Raw genomic sequence first — 17,583 nt, forward strand, 5'->3', positions numbered from 1 at the left:
ATTAATTGAAGTAAAGGTGGAGTTGGTTCTGCGAACATCATTGCTTTCGACACGTACTCGTCTTCTCCAATTCTTACCGTAGAGTTATCGAATTGGATAAGGAATGTCCCCTTCAAGTCCATTGTCTCCTTATCGATGGCGATTGTGCCCTTGAAATCGTTAAGCAATATCGTGCCGGTAAAAAGTTCCACGTGGTCGGGTACATGTTGGCTATTAGCTATTGTACAATCTGCTAGCTGGCTTCTCAGCAGATGTGTAATGCATGTGTCGCTGCTTAATTCTACCAAGTTGGTTTTACTACAAATAACCTTATCGTTATGGGCTTCACAATTTTCTCTAATTCCGAAAATATGTTGTTTGTATTTATAAATTTTATCAAATTTTAAATTATTTATTCTATTTCCATTTTTAACTGGCTTTAATAACATGGTCTTACAAATTTCTTTAGCTAACATAGGATGCTAATAATATTGAGTATGCTTTTACCGCTAGTTACTTTTTTGATTTTGGAAAATTCAAATAATTCTTCCGTGTTCATGAATAGTATATTTTCGTTTTCTAAGAGGCTTGTTAATATTTCAATTTCTATTTTGGACAAAATAGCTGAATTTATTGTATTTGTTTTAGCCCAATCGATTGCGTAAATTAAATTATTTAATTCTTCTGTGAAGATATCACTAACCATACACTGCATAGACTTGTCAAACGTCGGAATAATCGGATACCGATAAATCGTCAACGACTGAGCCCCATGGGTGTCCGCGACCATTTTAGTGTGCCCAGACAAAGTAAGACTGCTGAGAGTGGCAGCCGAACGCCGGCCTCGAAAGCCGAGCGTTCAGTATGAAGCCGCATCTCGCTCAGCGCACACCGTCGCTGAGGCTGATGCCTTTTCATAATATATGTATGTTAGTTTTTAATTCCTTACATCCCAAAAACATTCATGTGTGTATGCATGTGCAGAGTGTGGCTCGCTCTCACTTATTGATTTGCGCACTTGTGTGCATCTCCTTTTCCCTGCATAGCTTCTCAAAAACCCCGAGATCTACAAACATACATATGTTTGATTTGTGTGGATGTGCGCACAAGTAGATCGCGGCGTTTGTCGCGAGCCAGAGATTTTTTCTTCAATTGTGTGCCCTTTGTGCCTGTGGCACACACATTCAAATGCTCTATCATGTATTTCTTCGTCCAGTCAGGCATAATGAGAAGAATCTGATATATTTATATTTATTAAAAACTTAAATGACCTAAATGATATATTTATATATTATTTTAATTTTTTTGTTCACTGTGGGGACCAATTTTGCTTAAAATTAAAAAAAACTAAGTCGTATTTCTGCAAGGGTAATTCTTCGTCGGCTTGTCGAATAATTTAAGAAAAGACCAAACATTGAAAATGTTCAATTTTTTCGACTTGCTACTTGTGCACACGCACACTCTTTCGAGTAAGCAGTTGGGTGACATTATTAAAGGGTTTGGCCTGTTCATGTGCAAAACTCCTATTTTCCATGCATGTTGTAAGGGTAAGGGTACCTGAACGTTGGCATGTGTGCATAATAACTTTTTGGGCACAGGTCTGGTCAGGTAAAGCGGTAGCTCCTTCTAACTCTGCGCTTTCGAAATAGGCTTGCTCATCAACGTCTGTGTAAACTGAAACACACGGTTCGGTCTCTTCTACCGCTGGCTCCAAAGTTCCAGTAGATATGTGGAACTGTCGTTGGAAATTCGGAGGTGGTCCGATGGCTGCGGTAGGGGGCGTTTACCCACGAAATTTTTCGCCTGGGACCTGTTCATATAGTTAATGTTTCCAGTCCGCATAGAATCATCTAATTCCATCGGTACGGGTTTGGGCTCCGGTTTGGCAGCGATTGGGCGCGGAGGCGCCGGGTAGGGTTGTATAGGTCTGCAGAACTGTTAGGGTATAGCGTACTGTGCATATGTCGTCTGAGGGAATTGTTTGACTTGTTGAGTTATCAAGTTCGCGATTGGTCTTGGGATATAATACAGTTTCGGATCAAAGTTTCTATACTGTCAAAAGCTATTATTTTGTATAATTTTCTAGGATTAGGGTGAACTGAAAAATGTCTAGGAGGCGGTTGTTGTCTAATTTTGGGTATAAAGGAATTTCTCTGTTCTTGGTTCTGTACTAAGCTGCACAGATGCAGTGCTCATATCCTTTGGCTCCGTGATAGCCAGGAGTCGAGGTAAATCGCTATTTAAACATCGCACGAACGTGTCCAAGGCTTTGCTTGGTAACTATTCGTCAAAGCCTTTACTATTTCTGGTGTGTCTTCTTCAACGCTTTTTAATTAAGAATCAAAGACAAATGGTGGTGTACCGTTTGGTAATTCAGTAACGGATAGACGACCCTGTGCCAGTGAGCACATCTGATACTCGAGAGTTTTTAAATCTCGCTAATGTTCTGTAAAACACTTGGAAATGGCTCTCCAATTCATTGGGGTATTGTACGACTCAAGTACAGTATCCGCTTCTCCTACTTCTTTATTGCGTATGGCTAGAATAATTAAATAATATTTGTAGGTATGCTCTTGGCCCTTATAAATGGCCATTAATCTTTCGACGTTTTTCTTCCGTGACCCAAATACGGTTTTATCTCCCGCGAATTCCCTTATTAGACGCGTTTTATCGGGAACCTTTTCTGGATCTTCACCCTGAGTCGGACTCGTGAGCGGGATATCGACTAAATACTCTCCATTTTCTCCATTAGGCCTGGCGTAGTATTTCGCCTCCCTGAAGCGTGTCCTTAATTAAAGACAAAATCACCTGCTTTAGCCCTGGACTGGCGTACGGGTTACTAGATGAACCGAGTTTCATATTAGCTAGCGCGTCGGAAGGATCTTTTTCCTGCATTTTTAATGAATCGGACTACTTAAGACTCTTGCTTGAGCACTCTTGCCAAGTGCGAAATGTGAAAACTGTATTTTGTTTTGTATGGAGGTTTTTTGTATTTTTCATTATTTTAGAACCAGTGTCTGGTTATGGTTTTACGTTTTGTTATTGGGCACTTATTGCGTTATTTTGTTTTTTGTTTCTGTTATTAATGCACGATTATTAAATAGTCCCTTATGCATCAGATGCTTGAGAGTGGTAAAATATAAAAATTATAAATGGGTTTGTAATTAGGTTTTCAGACTACTTAATAAAAAGTAATAATAGGATATATATTTATCTTAAAATATTCCAAAGATGAGAAGCAAAATTGTGAAATATAATTATTCTTTTTTATTCTTTTGAAGTTATAATCTTTTAAAATTATTTTTCTCCTTGTTTTCTTTATAAAATTTACTCTGTCCCTTAAAGACAAAGCTTACACGATAAGTAATATTCGGCGAATCTGCACGCTGGTCCTTTGGATTGTATCCTTTTTATCCTGCGGTGCAACAGCAAAGCGGTGTAGCGACGGCGGGTGACTGGGGATCCTGCGAGACACTAGTACGTGGTACCCTGCAAACTGGTACTGGGTGTTCGGCGATAAAGACCGGAAAACGTTAGAGGATTAGCCCGGTAAAGATTGTCTTTATGATTTGCACTCGCGCTGTGGCTCTGTTGAAGCACTTTTCGAATTACATAAACTTTCACGCGTTGTGGATCCTTTAGAGGCACATTTATTTCGAGACGCGTTATCCATTATCGGCTTTAAGCGGACCCTGCTCGGGCGCCAATTAAAACAACTGATAATTGTTTTTATAAAAAAAAACACAACTGTTTAATTGGATTGCTGCTTAAGAACTGATTTGACAATTATTTGATTTAATATTAATTAGCCTCGAACTGCCACTGCTGCTAGCGTTCTGTCGCCGGTGCCACTTTGGCGCAGTTGCCGCTTTGGGGGTCGGGTCGGGTCGGGTGTCCAGGTTGAATCCCACGGTGGAGCTGTCCCACGGTGGCTCTTTGGGATGCGCTGCCTTGGCGCACGTGTCGATAATTGGTCAGGCACCCTGGCCGTGATCGTTGGTCTGGTTGCATGAGTACTTTATATTAATATTTGTTATAATTGTTCTTAACTTATATATTCTTGATCAGCATCAACAGCCGATGCGATTTAGCCGTACCCGTCTGTCCGTCCGTCCGTCTGTCCGTATATATGAGCGCATGATTTTAGAACCTATAAGAGCTTGAGACTTGAAATTTGGAACTTAGATCTTCCTAGTGCCCGCGCAGTACGAGATTTTGTCCGATAATCGATAACATGCCCCGTTTGCAAATAATCGATAAAAACGGAAGTCAAAATAATGATTTTTGAGCAAATCTTGTATTTTTAAGTGCTAGAGACACGAAACTTGAATGTTGCTTCTAGAATAATATATACATATTAAGTATCTTTCATTTTATAGATTTCGCCACCTATCTATAAATCAAGATAATAAACCAACTTGTGTTGCCCACCAATTTAAGCCACAATTTTATGGCAATTGACTTTTTGGGAATATACAAATTTAGCACAATGGGATCTACTGTTGAAAATTTTGTCAAGATCGGTTAAGAAACACAGAAAGTATTTAAGAAAATGTGTTTTCGCTGGCCACGAGTTTGGGCCAGTTAGCGCAAATCACGCACGTCTTTATTGAATTCTATCAACAGCATTGCAATTGCGATTGCATTGTTTTCTGGGCTGATTTTTTAATCCGTTTTTTTCTCATTAAAACTCAATTATTGGTGTGGTCATTGAGTAGAGGCAGCGGCAAGTAGTGTGGTCTGTAGCGAGGGAACTATTTTTCGTTAAAATTTATTTTTATTGCTGCTCTTTATTACTTAACTCCTGACTAGAGCATCTTACTGGTTTCATTATTTGTATCTATTTACATGTTGGACGTGGAATTTGTTACGAATCCTTTTTACTTACACAAACATGAATAATTTGAGTAACTATTTTATTTTTGGTAATAAGAACTGCGATTATACTTTATGTATTACCTTGAGGACAAATATCTTTTTGAGGAGCAACAGCTATTACAAATTTATTACCTTGGAATTGTCCAAGTTCAATAAGTTAAAAGGGGGATTGGCTGTTGATAACGCTGCTTTAACACGATTCTTCACTTTTTATTTTATTTTACCCTTTATTGATTTAGCAATAGTTATAATCCATTTGTTCATTTGTTCACCAAGCCGGTTTAAATAACCCAATTGTATCAAATTGTAATAGTGATAAAATTCCATTCCACCCATATTTCACTTATAAGAATGTATGATTAATAAATCAATATATTTTTATACCCTAAACCCATTGAAAATGGGTAAAAAGGGTATTATGTATTTGTGCAAATGTATGCAACAGGCTGAAGGAAGTATCTCCGAATCTATAAAGTATATATATACTTGATCAGCATCAATAGCGGAGTCGATCTAGTCCGTCTGTCTGTCCGTCCGTCCGTATGTACGAACGCAAGGATTTCAGAACCTATAAGAACTAGAGACTTGAAATTTTAGCTGTAGGTCCTCCTAGTAAATACGCAGATCCAGTTTGTTTTGTTATCGATATTCAATAACCTGCCCCGTTTCCAAGTAATCGATACAAGTTGATATCGAAATCCTGTTTTTTGAGCAACTTTGGTAAATTATAAGAGCTAGAGTCACCAAACTTGACATGTAGATTCTAGAATAGTATATATATCAAGTATCTTTCATTTTAAACCTATCACCATCTCCCCGCTACTACCTCATAGCTATAAATCAAGTAAATTGACAAGTTTGTGCTACCCACCAATATAAGCCACAATTTAAATGCAATTGATTTTTTGAAAATACACGAATATTCTATAGTGCTATAAAAAAAATATATATATAATTTTTATGAAGATCGGGTAAGAAAGAGAATTTCTTAAATAAAATATGTTTTTGCTGGCCCCGAGTTTGGTGCAGCAAGCGCAAATTGCAAGAAGTTCTGTATACACACACACATTCATGCGCGTCTTCTTTAAATCCTAACAACAGCATTGCATTTGCGATTGTACTGTTTTCTGTGCTACTATTTTAACTCATTTTTTCTCATTAACGATTAATAATTAGTGTAGCTGTTGGGTAGAGGCGGCGACAAGTAGAGCGGTATGTTGCGAGTTCGAACCCTACCGAGGAAACTTTTTTTTTTTGGCTGGTGTGTCTGCTGAGTAGAGGCGGCAGCAAGTAGTGTATTTTTTTGCCAGTTCGAACCCTTTCATGGAAACTTTTTTTTTAAATTAATCTTTATTACTACTAAAGCAAACAAGTGCGTAACGCGAGCTGCATTTGGTGTATATAAGAATAAGAGGGTTCAGGGTTTCCCCTAGTCAGGAGCTCCCGACTAGAACCTCTTACTTGTTTTTTATTATTGTCATTAATTTTTATAAACCCATATTTCTTAGGAGAACCGGATAATTTTATCCCAGCTAATCCTATAGTAACCCCCGCACATATTTAACCAGAATAATATTTTTATTTGTTTATGCAATTTGCCCTTGTTCTTTCCATTGCAATTTTAATAATTCTACCATATTATTATTTAAGAAAATTCCGGGGGACTTAATTTTACTTAATTACCCCAATTTCTTTTAATTGTAGTAGTTGCAATATATATATTTACTTGAATTGGAGCCCGACCTGTAGAAGAACCTTTCGTATTAATTGGACTAATTTCAACTGTTGTGTTCTTTAATAATCTCAAATAAACCCATTAGTAAATATATGATGAGAATATTTATAAAATTAGTTATTGAGCTTGAATAAGCATATGTTTCGAAAACATAGGATAGAAATTTTATTTTCTATTTACTCAATTAATTTTCTTATTGTAAATCATAATAATATATATAAATAATATATAAATATATTAATTGTTTCATAACGAAAACTAGGTAAAGTTCCACGTTCAAACAGAAATAAATGAAATTATTATAAATTTAAAATGAAATAACAAATTAAATGCGTTGCAGCCTAAAAAAAATTGAACAAATTAATATTCTTTAAAATAAAACTCTTGCATATTCAGCCAACAAAATTAATGCAATTCCTCCTCTTCTATATTCTACATTCAGCCCTGACACTAATTCAGACTCACCTTCAGCAAAATCGGAAGGTGTACGATGAGTCTCTGCTAAAGAAATTTTTAACCAAACTAAAGCTATTGAAAACAAAATTGATAAAGATCAAATGTAAGTTTGATACTAATAAAAATATATAAAAAAAACCGACCGATTAAAAATACAAAAGAATATAAAATTAAAGCAATCCTTACTTCATAGGAAAATGTTTGAGCAACCCCCTAATAAAGCATAAATTTAATTAGAAGACCACCCTGTTACTCTGACAGTGTTAACTCTTCATTTGGTACAACATAAAAAAAAAAAAACAAGTAAGGGGCTCTAGTCGGGAGCTCCCGACTAGGTGAAAACCTGAAACCTCTTTTACCAACACTAAATGCACTACGCGCTCGTTTGCTTTAAAATATTAAAAAAGAAGTAATAGGTTCTAGTCGGAAGCTCCTGACTAGGGGATACCCTGAACCCTCTTATTCCAACACCAAATGCAGCTCGCGCTACGCGCTCGATTGCTTTAGTAGTAATAAAGATAAATTTAAAAACAAAAAAGTTCCCTGTATAAAGATCTTTGAAAATGAGTTTAAAACCGATCGGACGGTAAAAAAAAATGTCATACAACCGTTTTCCGCCAATTTTCCACTGTTGTTTTGTCCCCCATTTCCACCAAAGAGGTATGGTTTTTCCAAATGCAATTGATTTTTTGAAAATACACGAATATTCTATAGTGGTATAAGATGTAGAACATTTCATCAAGATCAGGTAAGAAACATAGAATTTCTTAAAAAAAATATGTTTTTGCTGGCCCTGAGTTTGGTGCAGCAAGCGCAAATTGCAAGAATTTCTGTATACACACACACATTCATGCGCGTCTTCTTTAAATTCTAACAACAGCATTGCATTTGCGATTGTATTGCTTTCTGTGCTACTATTTTAATTCGTTTTTTCTCATTAAGGATTAATAATTAGTGTGGCTGTTGGGTAGAGGCGGCAACAAGTAGCGCGGTATGTTGCGAGTTCGAACCCTAACGAGGAAACTTTTTTTTTTGTGGCTGGTGTGTCTGCTGAGTAGAGGCGGCAGCAAGTAGTGTGGTTTTTTGCCAGTTCGAACCCTTTCATGGAAACTTTTTTTTAAAAATAAATTTTATTACTACTAAAGCAAACAAGTGCGTAACGCGAGCTGCATTTGGTGTATATAAGAATAAGAGGGTTCAGGGTATCCCCTAGTCAGGAGCTCCCGACTAGAACCTCTTACTGGTTTTTTATTATTGTCATTAATTTTTATAAACCCATATTTCTTAGGAGAACCGGATAATTTTATCCCAGCTAATCCTATAGTAACCCCCGCACATATTTAACCAGAATGATATTTTTATTTGTTTATGCAATTCCTAATAAGTTAATCATAATAAATTAGAAGGTGAATTTGCTCTTGTTCTTTCCATTGCAATTTTAATAATTCTACCATATTATTATTTAAGAAAATTCCGGGGGACTTAATTTTACTTAATTACCCCAATTTCTTTTAATTGTAGTAGTTGCAATATATATATTTACTTGAATTGGAGCCCGACCTGTAGAAGAACCTTGCGTATTAATTGGACTAATTTCAACTGTTGTGTTCTTTAATAATCTCAAATAAACCCATTAGTAAATATATGATGAGAATATTTATAAAATTAGTTATTGAGCTTGAATAAGCATATGTTTCGAAAACATAGGATAGAAATTTTATTTTCTCTTTACTCAATTAATTTTCTTATTGTAAATCATAATAATATATATAAATAATATATAAATATATTAATTGTTTCATAACGAAAACTAGGTAAAGTTCCACGTTCAAACAGAAATAAATGAAATTATTATAAATTTAAAATGAAATAACAAATTAAATGCGTTGCAGCCTAAAAAAAAATGAACAAATTAATATTCTTTAAAATAAAACTCTTGCATATTCAGCCAACAAAATTAATGCAATTCCTCCTCTTCTATATTCTACATTCAGCCCTGACACTAATTCAGACTCACCTTCAGCAAAATCGGAAGGTGTACGATGAGTCTCTGCTAAAGAAATTTTTAACCAAACTAAAGCTATTGAAAACAAAATTGATAAAGATCAAATGTAAGTTTGATACTAATAAAAATATATAAAAAAAACCGACCGATTAAAAATACAAAAGAATATAAAATTAAAGCAATCCTTACTTCATAGGAAAATGTTTGAGCAACCCCCTAATAAAGCATAAATTTAATTAGAAGACCACCCTGTTACTCTGACAGTGTAAACTCTTCATTTGGTACAACATAAAAAAAAAAAACAAGTAAGGGGCTCTAGTCGGGAGCTCCCGACTAGGTGAAACCCTGAAACCTCTTTTACCAACACTAAATGCACTACGCGCTCGTTTGCTTTAAAATATTAAAAAAGAAGTAATAGGTTCTAGTCGGAAGCTCCTGACTAGGGGATACCCTGAACCCTCTTATTCTAACACAAAATGCAGCTCGCGCTACGCGCTCGATTGCTTTAGTAGTAATAAAGATAAATTTAAAAACAAAAAAGTTCCCTGTATAAAGATCTTTGAAAATGAGTTTAAAACCGATCGGACGGTAAAAAAAAATGTCATACAACCGTTTTCCGCCAATTTTCCACTGTTGTTTTGTCCCCCATTTCCACCAAAGAGGTATGGTTTTTCCAAATGCAATTGATTTTTTGAAAATACACGAATATTCTATAGTGCTATAAGATGTAGAACATTTCATCAAGATCAGGTAAGAAACATAGAATTTCTTAAAAAAAATATGTTTTTGCTGGCCCTGAGTTTGGTGCAGCAAGCGCAAATTGCAAGAATTTCTGTATACACACACACATTCATGCGCGTCTTCTTTAAATTCTAACAACAGCATTGCATTTGCGATTGTATTGCTTTCTGTGCTACTATTTTAATTCGTTTTTTCTCATTAAGGATTAATAATTAGTGTGGCTGTTGGGTAGAGGCGGCAACAAGTAGCGCGGTATGTTGCGAGTTCAAACCCTAACGAGGAAACTTTTTTTTTTTTGGCTGGTGTGTCTGCTGAGTAGAGGCGGCAGCAAGTAGTGTGGTTTTTTGCCAGTTCGAACCCTTTCATGGAAACTTTTTTTTAAAAATAAATTTTATTACTACTAAAGCAAACAAGTGCGTAACGCGAGCTGCATTTGGTGTATATAAGAATAAGAGGGTTCAGGGTATCCCCTAGTCAGGAGCTCCCGACTAGAACCTCTTACTGGTTTTTTATTATTGTCATTAATTTTTATAAACCCATATTTCTTAGGAGAACCGGATAATTTTATCCCAGCTAATCCTATAGTAACCCCCGCACATATTTAACCAGAATGATATTTTTATTTGTTTATGCAATTCCTAATAAGTTAATCATAATAAATTAGAAGGTGAATTTGCTCTTGTTCTTTCCGGGGGACTTAATTTTACTTAATTACCCCAATTTCTTTTAATTGTAGTAGTTGCAATATATATATTTACTTGAATTGGAGCCCGACCTGTAGAAGAACCTTTCGTATTAATTGGACTAATTTCAACTGTTGTGTTCTTTAATAATCTCAAATAAACCAATTAGTAAATATATGATGAGAATATTTATAAAATTAGTTATTGAGCTTGAATAAGCATATGTTTCGAAAACATAGGATAGAAATTTTATTTTCTCTTTACTCAATTAATTTTCTTATTGTAAATCATAATAATATATATAAATAATATATAAATATATTAATTGTTTCATAACGAAAACTAGGTAAAGTTCCACGTTCAAACAGAAATAAATGAAATTATTATAAATTTAAAATGAAATAACAAATTAAATGCGTTGCAGCCTAAAAAAAAATGAACAAATTAATATTCTTTAAAATAAAACTCTTGCATATTCAGCCAACAAAATTAATGCAATTCCTCCTCTTCTATATTCTACATTCAGCCCTGACACTAATTCAGAGTCTCTGCTAAAGAAATTTTTAACCAAACTAAAGCTATTGAAAACAAAATTGATAAAGATCAAATGTAAGTTTGATACTAAAAAAAATATATTAAAAAAACCCACCGATTAAAAATACAAAAGAATATAAAATTAAAGCAATCCTTACTTCATAGGAAAATGTTTGAGCAACCCTAATAAAGCATAAATTGAATTAGAAGACCACCCTGTTACTCTGACAGTGTTAACTCTTCATTTGGTACAACATAAAAAAAAAAAACAAGTAAGGGGCTCTAGTCGGGAGCTCCCGACTAGGTGAAACCCTGAAACCTCTTTTACCAACACTAAATGCACTACGCGCTCGTTTGCTTTAAAATATTAAAAAAGAAGTAATAGGTTCTAGTCGGAAGCTCCTGACTAGGGGATACCCTGAACCCTCTTATTCCAACACCAAATGCAGCTCGCGCTACGCGCCCGATTGCTTTAGTAGTAATAAAGATAAATTTAAAAACAAAAAAGTTCCCTGTATAAAGATCTTTGAAAATGAGTTTAAAACCGATCGGACGGTAAAAAAAAATGTCATACAACCGTTTTCCGCCAATTTTCCACTGTTGTTTTGTCCCCCATTTCCACCAAAGAGGTATGGTTTTTCCAAAAAGTTCGAAGTACTCATCAGATGAATTTTGATAAAGATCTTTGAAAATGTTTTTGAAGCCGATCTGATGGTAAGCAAACACCCTTTATACAACCGTTTTTCGCTAATTAACCACTGTTGTGGGTGGAATTACCAAAATCGCTGAAAGAGAGAGAGAGAGAGAGAGAGAGCTGAAGTTTGATGAAATTTGGACAAAACTTAAAACTTTTATATAGATCCTTGGAAATGAATTTAAACGCGAAACGTCATCCACCAATTCTTTTACCCCCAATTGCACCAAGGAAGAATGCATATTTCGAAAAGTGTGAAACACCACTCAATTGAATTTTAACTATGATCTTTGAAATTGAGTTTTGAGGCCGATCGGATGGTAAACAAAAAAGTTTCATACAAACGTTTCTCGCGATTTTTCTACATATACGGGTGGAATTTCCCGAAACCCCGTCTTACCTTGCACTTTCATCACATAAGGTACATACAGTGAAAATTTGAACTTCCTAGCTCTTACCATTTGGGCTGTGCGTTGATCACCAATCAGTCAGTCAGTCAGGACAAATAGTTTTATTTATAGAGATATTATTTGTGCGATCTATAGTGCTTCTGAGCGAATGTTAGTTAATGTCAAAAATTGATTGTCATTACAATTTCATTTCACTTAGTCGTAGTCGTTTCCCACTTCTTCAACCACGTAAATTATACATAGGAAGCCAGCTGCAGTCCGTTTATTTTCGTTCCTCTTTGTACTAAGCTGGCTGTGCAATTGTTGTTGTACGCATTTTCGTTGGCACGTTCCGGTCAAGAGACGCCCTACTTTTGAATTCATCGGGAAAATTCTATTTTTAGTTTAAATTTATAATTAATAATTCGAATTTAGAGTCAAATATGGTAACTAAGGAAAGTTTTGACGATTCAAAAAAGAAACGCAATATGACCATTATAAGCATAATGCGTTTAAATGATTAAATAATAATAAGGAATAAATTAAACCTAGAATCTACAGAGTAAGAATGTAGATTAGAAATTCTGACATCATATATAAATATAGAGTTAAAATATCAGACTCGAGTTGAAACTTTTGACCCAGATGATGAGTATCGCGCCGAGCTCGAAGAACTCTGTATAACAACACAAGCTCGTTTAAAGTTCGTTATAAAGTCATTAAGTCCTGCAAAACCTGGTGGCATGCCATTTGCGGCTTCACGCACTCGTCTTCTGCATCTGGCACTTCCCAAGTTTAATGGAACATACTCAGAGTTTAAGAATTTTGTTTACTGTCAGAGCATAGAGAAATTCAATCATCTCATTTCTCTCTGGTGAAGTTCTAGGCACTGTTAGAGCGCTTTAAGTCACCGAGGATAATTATTTAAAAGCATTAGACAGCTTAAAGAGAATATACGACAATGAACGTTTAATATTCAATGAAAATATTTCGGCTCTCTTTAGCCTGCCAAAAATAACGCAGCCTTTTGCGGCATCATTGAGATCAATGTTTTATATTGTCTCCTCCATCTATGGCTCGCTCCTGTCAACAGGTGATGAGAAGAAGATTTCTAACGAAATACTTATTCACCTCGTTATGAACAAAGTTGACCCAATGACCAGACGAAAATGGGAGCATCAACTCGATTATGCAATCATTCCATTATGGAGTGAATGTTTATATTGCGCTTCCGAAGGCCATTCGATATTGAATTGCTCAGCATATGCATCTTATTAGTACAGAAGCGGTTTAAGTTCCCTAAGGCGGCTCCTTTATGCATCAATTGCCTTCGGAAGGGGCACACTGTTGCCAGATGTAAGTCAAACTAGTGCAGAGTATGCAGTCGTTCTCATAACATACTGTTGCATAAATACTCTGCCGTTTCTAACACTCGGGCGTTACCACCACACTTGCACTCTGCATAGGATCAATCATCGACTTCACATGCTATGCATGCGAATGTGTCTGATAGTATAATCGAAGCTACCGCAGACGTCAGCTTAGCTTTTTAACTCTTTCGAGGTTGCTAAACGGCATTTTTTGTCGCTTTAAAGACGCTTGTCTAGAGATCCCGAGCTTAAGCGTATGTATGGAATTCATGAAGGAATATTTAACTTTGGGTCACATGTCTGAAATAGATGATCAGATTCCAAGTACTCCACACTACCTCATTCCGCATCAGTGTGTTTTAAGACCCCATAGCACATCGCCAAAGATACGCGTTGTTTTCGACGCATCCTGTCGAACATCGCCTCAAATTGCGAATGACCTTCTTATGTTGGACCGACCATTCAAGAGGAGCTATTTTCAACTCTGCTTCGATTTAGACTCCACAAATATGCATTGACAGCTGACGTCAAAAAGATGTATAGGCAGGTCATGGTGCATGAAGTAGATCGAGATTTCCAGCTCGTAGTGAGGAGAAAGAACCCATCTGACTCTTTGCTGTCCTTTAGGTTAAACACTGTAACTTACGGGCACCCTAGAAGTACGCAAACCAGCTGTTAGGCTAGCAGCTATATTAGACCGACCAGATATCCTGGAAACTATCGATAGTTTTTCATCGAATGCCAGGCTACTGAGAATTTTTGCTAATGTGTTCCCATTTATTCAAAAATGTAAAAATCGAGCCGTACAATATGAGAGTATCCCTACGGCGCTCGAAAGGAAAAAAGCTTTCGAGAAAATAGTTAAAGTAATCCAACTAGTTGAATTTAAAGATGGCATAGATAGAGTTCGAAAAGGCACGCGCGTGGGCCATAGCCTGCAGCCTTTCAAAACATAAAAACATGAGTATAATGGATCTATCTAGAAGCTTTATTAGATTCCTGCATTTGACTTACTGTCATGCTGGCACAAAAGCACTCGTGAGTCTTCGTCGTGAGCGACTTTGGCTAATTAACGCTCAAGAGGTCTGTCGTCAGACAGTGAGATCATGTATCCGTTGCTTTAAATGCAAAATTCGTCTGCTAACACAAATTATGGGAATTTACCAGCAATCCGACTCCGAACGCTCGCTCATTTTCTATCTGTGGCGTTGATTTTTGTGGCCCAATGAGCACGACCTTTCGAATGCGTGAAAGCCTACGAATAGTCTTACATAGCATTATTTGTTCGCTTTGCTTAGGTTCACTTAGAATTAGTATCTGACTTATCCACTTATACATTTTTAATAGGTTTTCAAAAGCTCGTCGGCCGTCGAGGCCGAAATCGCCAGTTTCAGATGTTGCGTGTCGAATCGGGGAAGAGCGGACTCAATTCGCGAATTGGCATCAAATAGGAGATGCGAATTTGCGTTCATACCGGCAAGAGCTGGGCACCTCGGGGGTCGTGGGAGAGCTGGTGGTCGCCGCCGAGTACAAACCCCAACAGTGGCTAATCGGCAAAATGACGTCGGTGCACACAGAAAAGGACAGCGTCGTTAGGGTGGCAGAATAAAGGCCGGCCAGTGGCGGAAAATTTTAAAGGCTGATCCACAAAATGGCACAGCTACCCGTTTAATGAAGCCTCCAATCGCTTCATGGTGGCCGGTTTTGGTGCAGATCCGCGAGTTGATTAATTAAATGTATTAAATATTTGAAGTCTATTGTTAACTAGGTTTAGGGAGGAGCGAAAGCCCAATAAGGCTTTCTCACTCGCTCTGGGAGCGAATTCGCGAATTGAGCCTTAGGAAGGCAGTTGTCGAATTATAACTAAACCGATCAGCACGAAGCGCAATATGCCTCGTCTTTTAAAGCCACCAATTAAATTAAATAAAATAAATAAATTTATAATCTCATATAATTTTTCAGCATCACCAGCCGAGTCGATTTAGCTATGTCCGTCTGTCTGTCCGTCCGTCCGTCTGTTCGTATATATGAACGCAAGGATCTCAGAACCTACAAGAGCTAGAAATTGAAATTTTAGCTGTAGGTCCTCCTAGTCCCCGCGCAGATCGAGATTGTTTCCGATATTCGATAACTTGCCCCGTTTCCAAGTAATCAATAAAAATCGATATCGAAATCCGGTTTTTTGAGCAATTTCGGCAAATAATTTGAGCTTGAGTCACCAATCCCGACATGCAGCTTCTAAAATAGTATATATATATCAAGTATTTTGCATTTTTTTCCTATCGCCTGTCAGAAAAAGAGGGTTCAGGGCATACCCTAGTCGGGAGCTCCCGACTAGATCCTCTTACTTGTTTTAATTTATGTTTATTACTGCTAAAGCAATCTAGCTCGTAGTGCGAGCTGCATTTGGTGTTGATATAAAAGGGTTTAGGCAAAGACAATATAAACACTAAGATGAGTAACGGCCATACATTTGCATTCGACGCAAAATTTCTAGCCTGGCTTCCTATCTGGCTTTTACGACTTCAGAAGACATGCTAGCCGACTGCTGTTCGTTCAGACGAGCCGAAGTCGCGGTTTGCTGATGCTGACACAAGCAAACGAAGTTAGTCGCCAGCCTGCCTTCAGCCAAGCTAGTCGATGATGCTTTGCATCGCTTCGTTTTCGAAGTACATTGAGCTAATAAGTTTTGAGCTTACGATCGACGCAAAGTACTTTTGCTTTATCCATGAAATGCATGCTATATTTTAAAGATACATTACCCTAGATACTAACGATGAATGTTACAGGAAAATTTTAAAGTAAAAAAGCATTCATAGATTGATTTTACTTTTGTTTTTGAACAGTGCACGCTCGAGAGAAGTTCTTGTCTCAGCCAATGGCTAGCAAACACCTATGTTTGAATGTGTGAATTAGGCGTGCATAACTACTTCAAAATATGTATGTATGTGTTGTTTTTCACTGCTTTGGCGTTAGCTGGTGAAGAAATAAATTTTGTTAGTTTTCTAGCACTGATCACGACCTATCCCAAATTTGTGTACTGAGGTTGGCTCTGTAGAAAATCTGTATTTTTAACGCGATGCAAATATTTTTATAATTACTTTAAATTAAATTAATATTATTTTTGTTCCCCAATTAGGAAATAAAAGAGTGCTTAAAAATACAAATCAAATATTTATTTGTATAAATAAATATGAATTATAACTCACTATTTAGTTAGATTGCTTGCAACTCTGTGGGCCAAAAAGGGCGCCAAGCTTTAAGAATATGGAGCACAAAGTGTAATCGATAGCTAACGATTGCATCGAGCTGCCGACCTTCTCCAATTTGTGAAAATTATTATTTGAACGCCTTTTGAATATTTAAAAGTTAACTATTCGTGGCAGTGACTACACGAGAGACAAGTGTGCTATTAAAATCTACTGCTTAGTTCCAAAATTGCAGAAATAAAAATTCCAAAGCAAAAATACTTTTGGCGCAAATTTCTGGCGCCGGTGTGTCGCGTTCTTTGAGTGATTTTTGCATGCCACTTTTAGCCGTTGCTGAACTTAATATAATAGCCTTTATTAAGTCTTTATTGAATTATTTATAACCTATATATATTGTCAATAATTTAACTTTTATGATATAAATTGTATATGTCAGTATATATTATAAATTGTAAAATATATATCAATATATATTATTTTGATATTAATTTTTTAATTTTATTTTCTGGATAAATATTTTGTGTGTTATTTTTGTAATGGCTGAAAAAAATAGAGATCAGATAAGAGGCAATAAGTGTAGCCTTCTTCACTGCCGAAAATTTCGGCGCGACTTTCCAAGAATAAAATTTTTTAAAATTCCAGAAAGAAGTCCATCACGATTATAAATGTAAAGGCCTCCTCGCGGCGTTCCCTGGGTACCGATTTTACATCGGTAGCTAATTCGAGTGGCGATTATAATTCAAATGAAAAATAATTTAATCAAAAAAAAAAAAAATCAATAAAATGTATCAATAAAAAAAACAAATATGCACTCTTTTATTTCCTAATTTATTTTTTGTTTCTTAAAAATAATAATATTTTAACTAATAAGTTAATTTAAAGTAATTTTATAAATATTTGCATCGACCAA

This window comes from Drosophila montana, unplaced genomic scaffold, assembly GCF_035044405.1.
Source record: "Drosophila montana isolate Dmon_TW-CO22-7 unplaced genomic scaffold, ASM3504440v1 contig_2841_1, whole genome shotgun sequence".
NCBI classification, from domain to species: domain Eukaryota; kingdom Metazoa; phylum Arthropoda; class Insecta; order Diptera; family Drosophilidae; genus Drosophila; species Drosophila montana.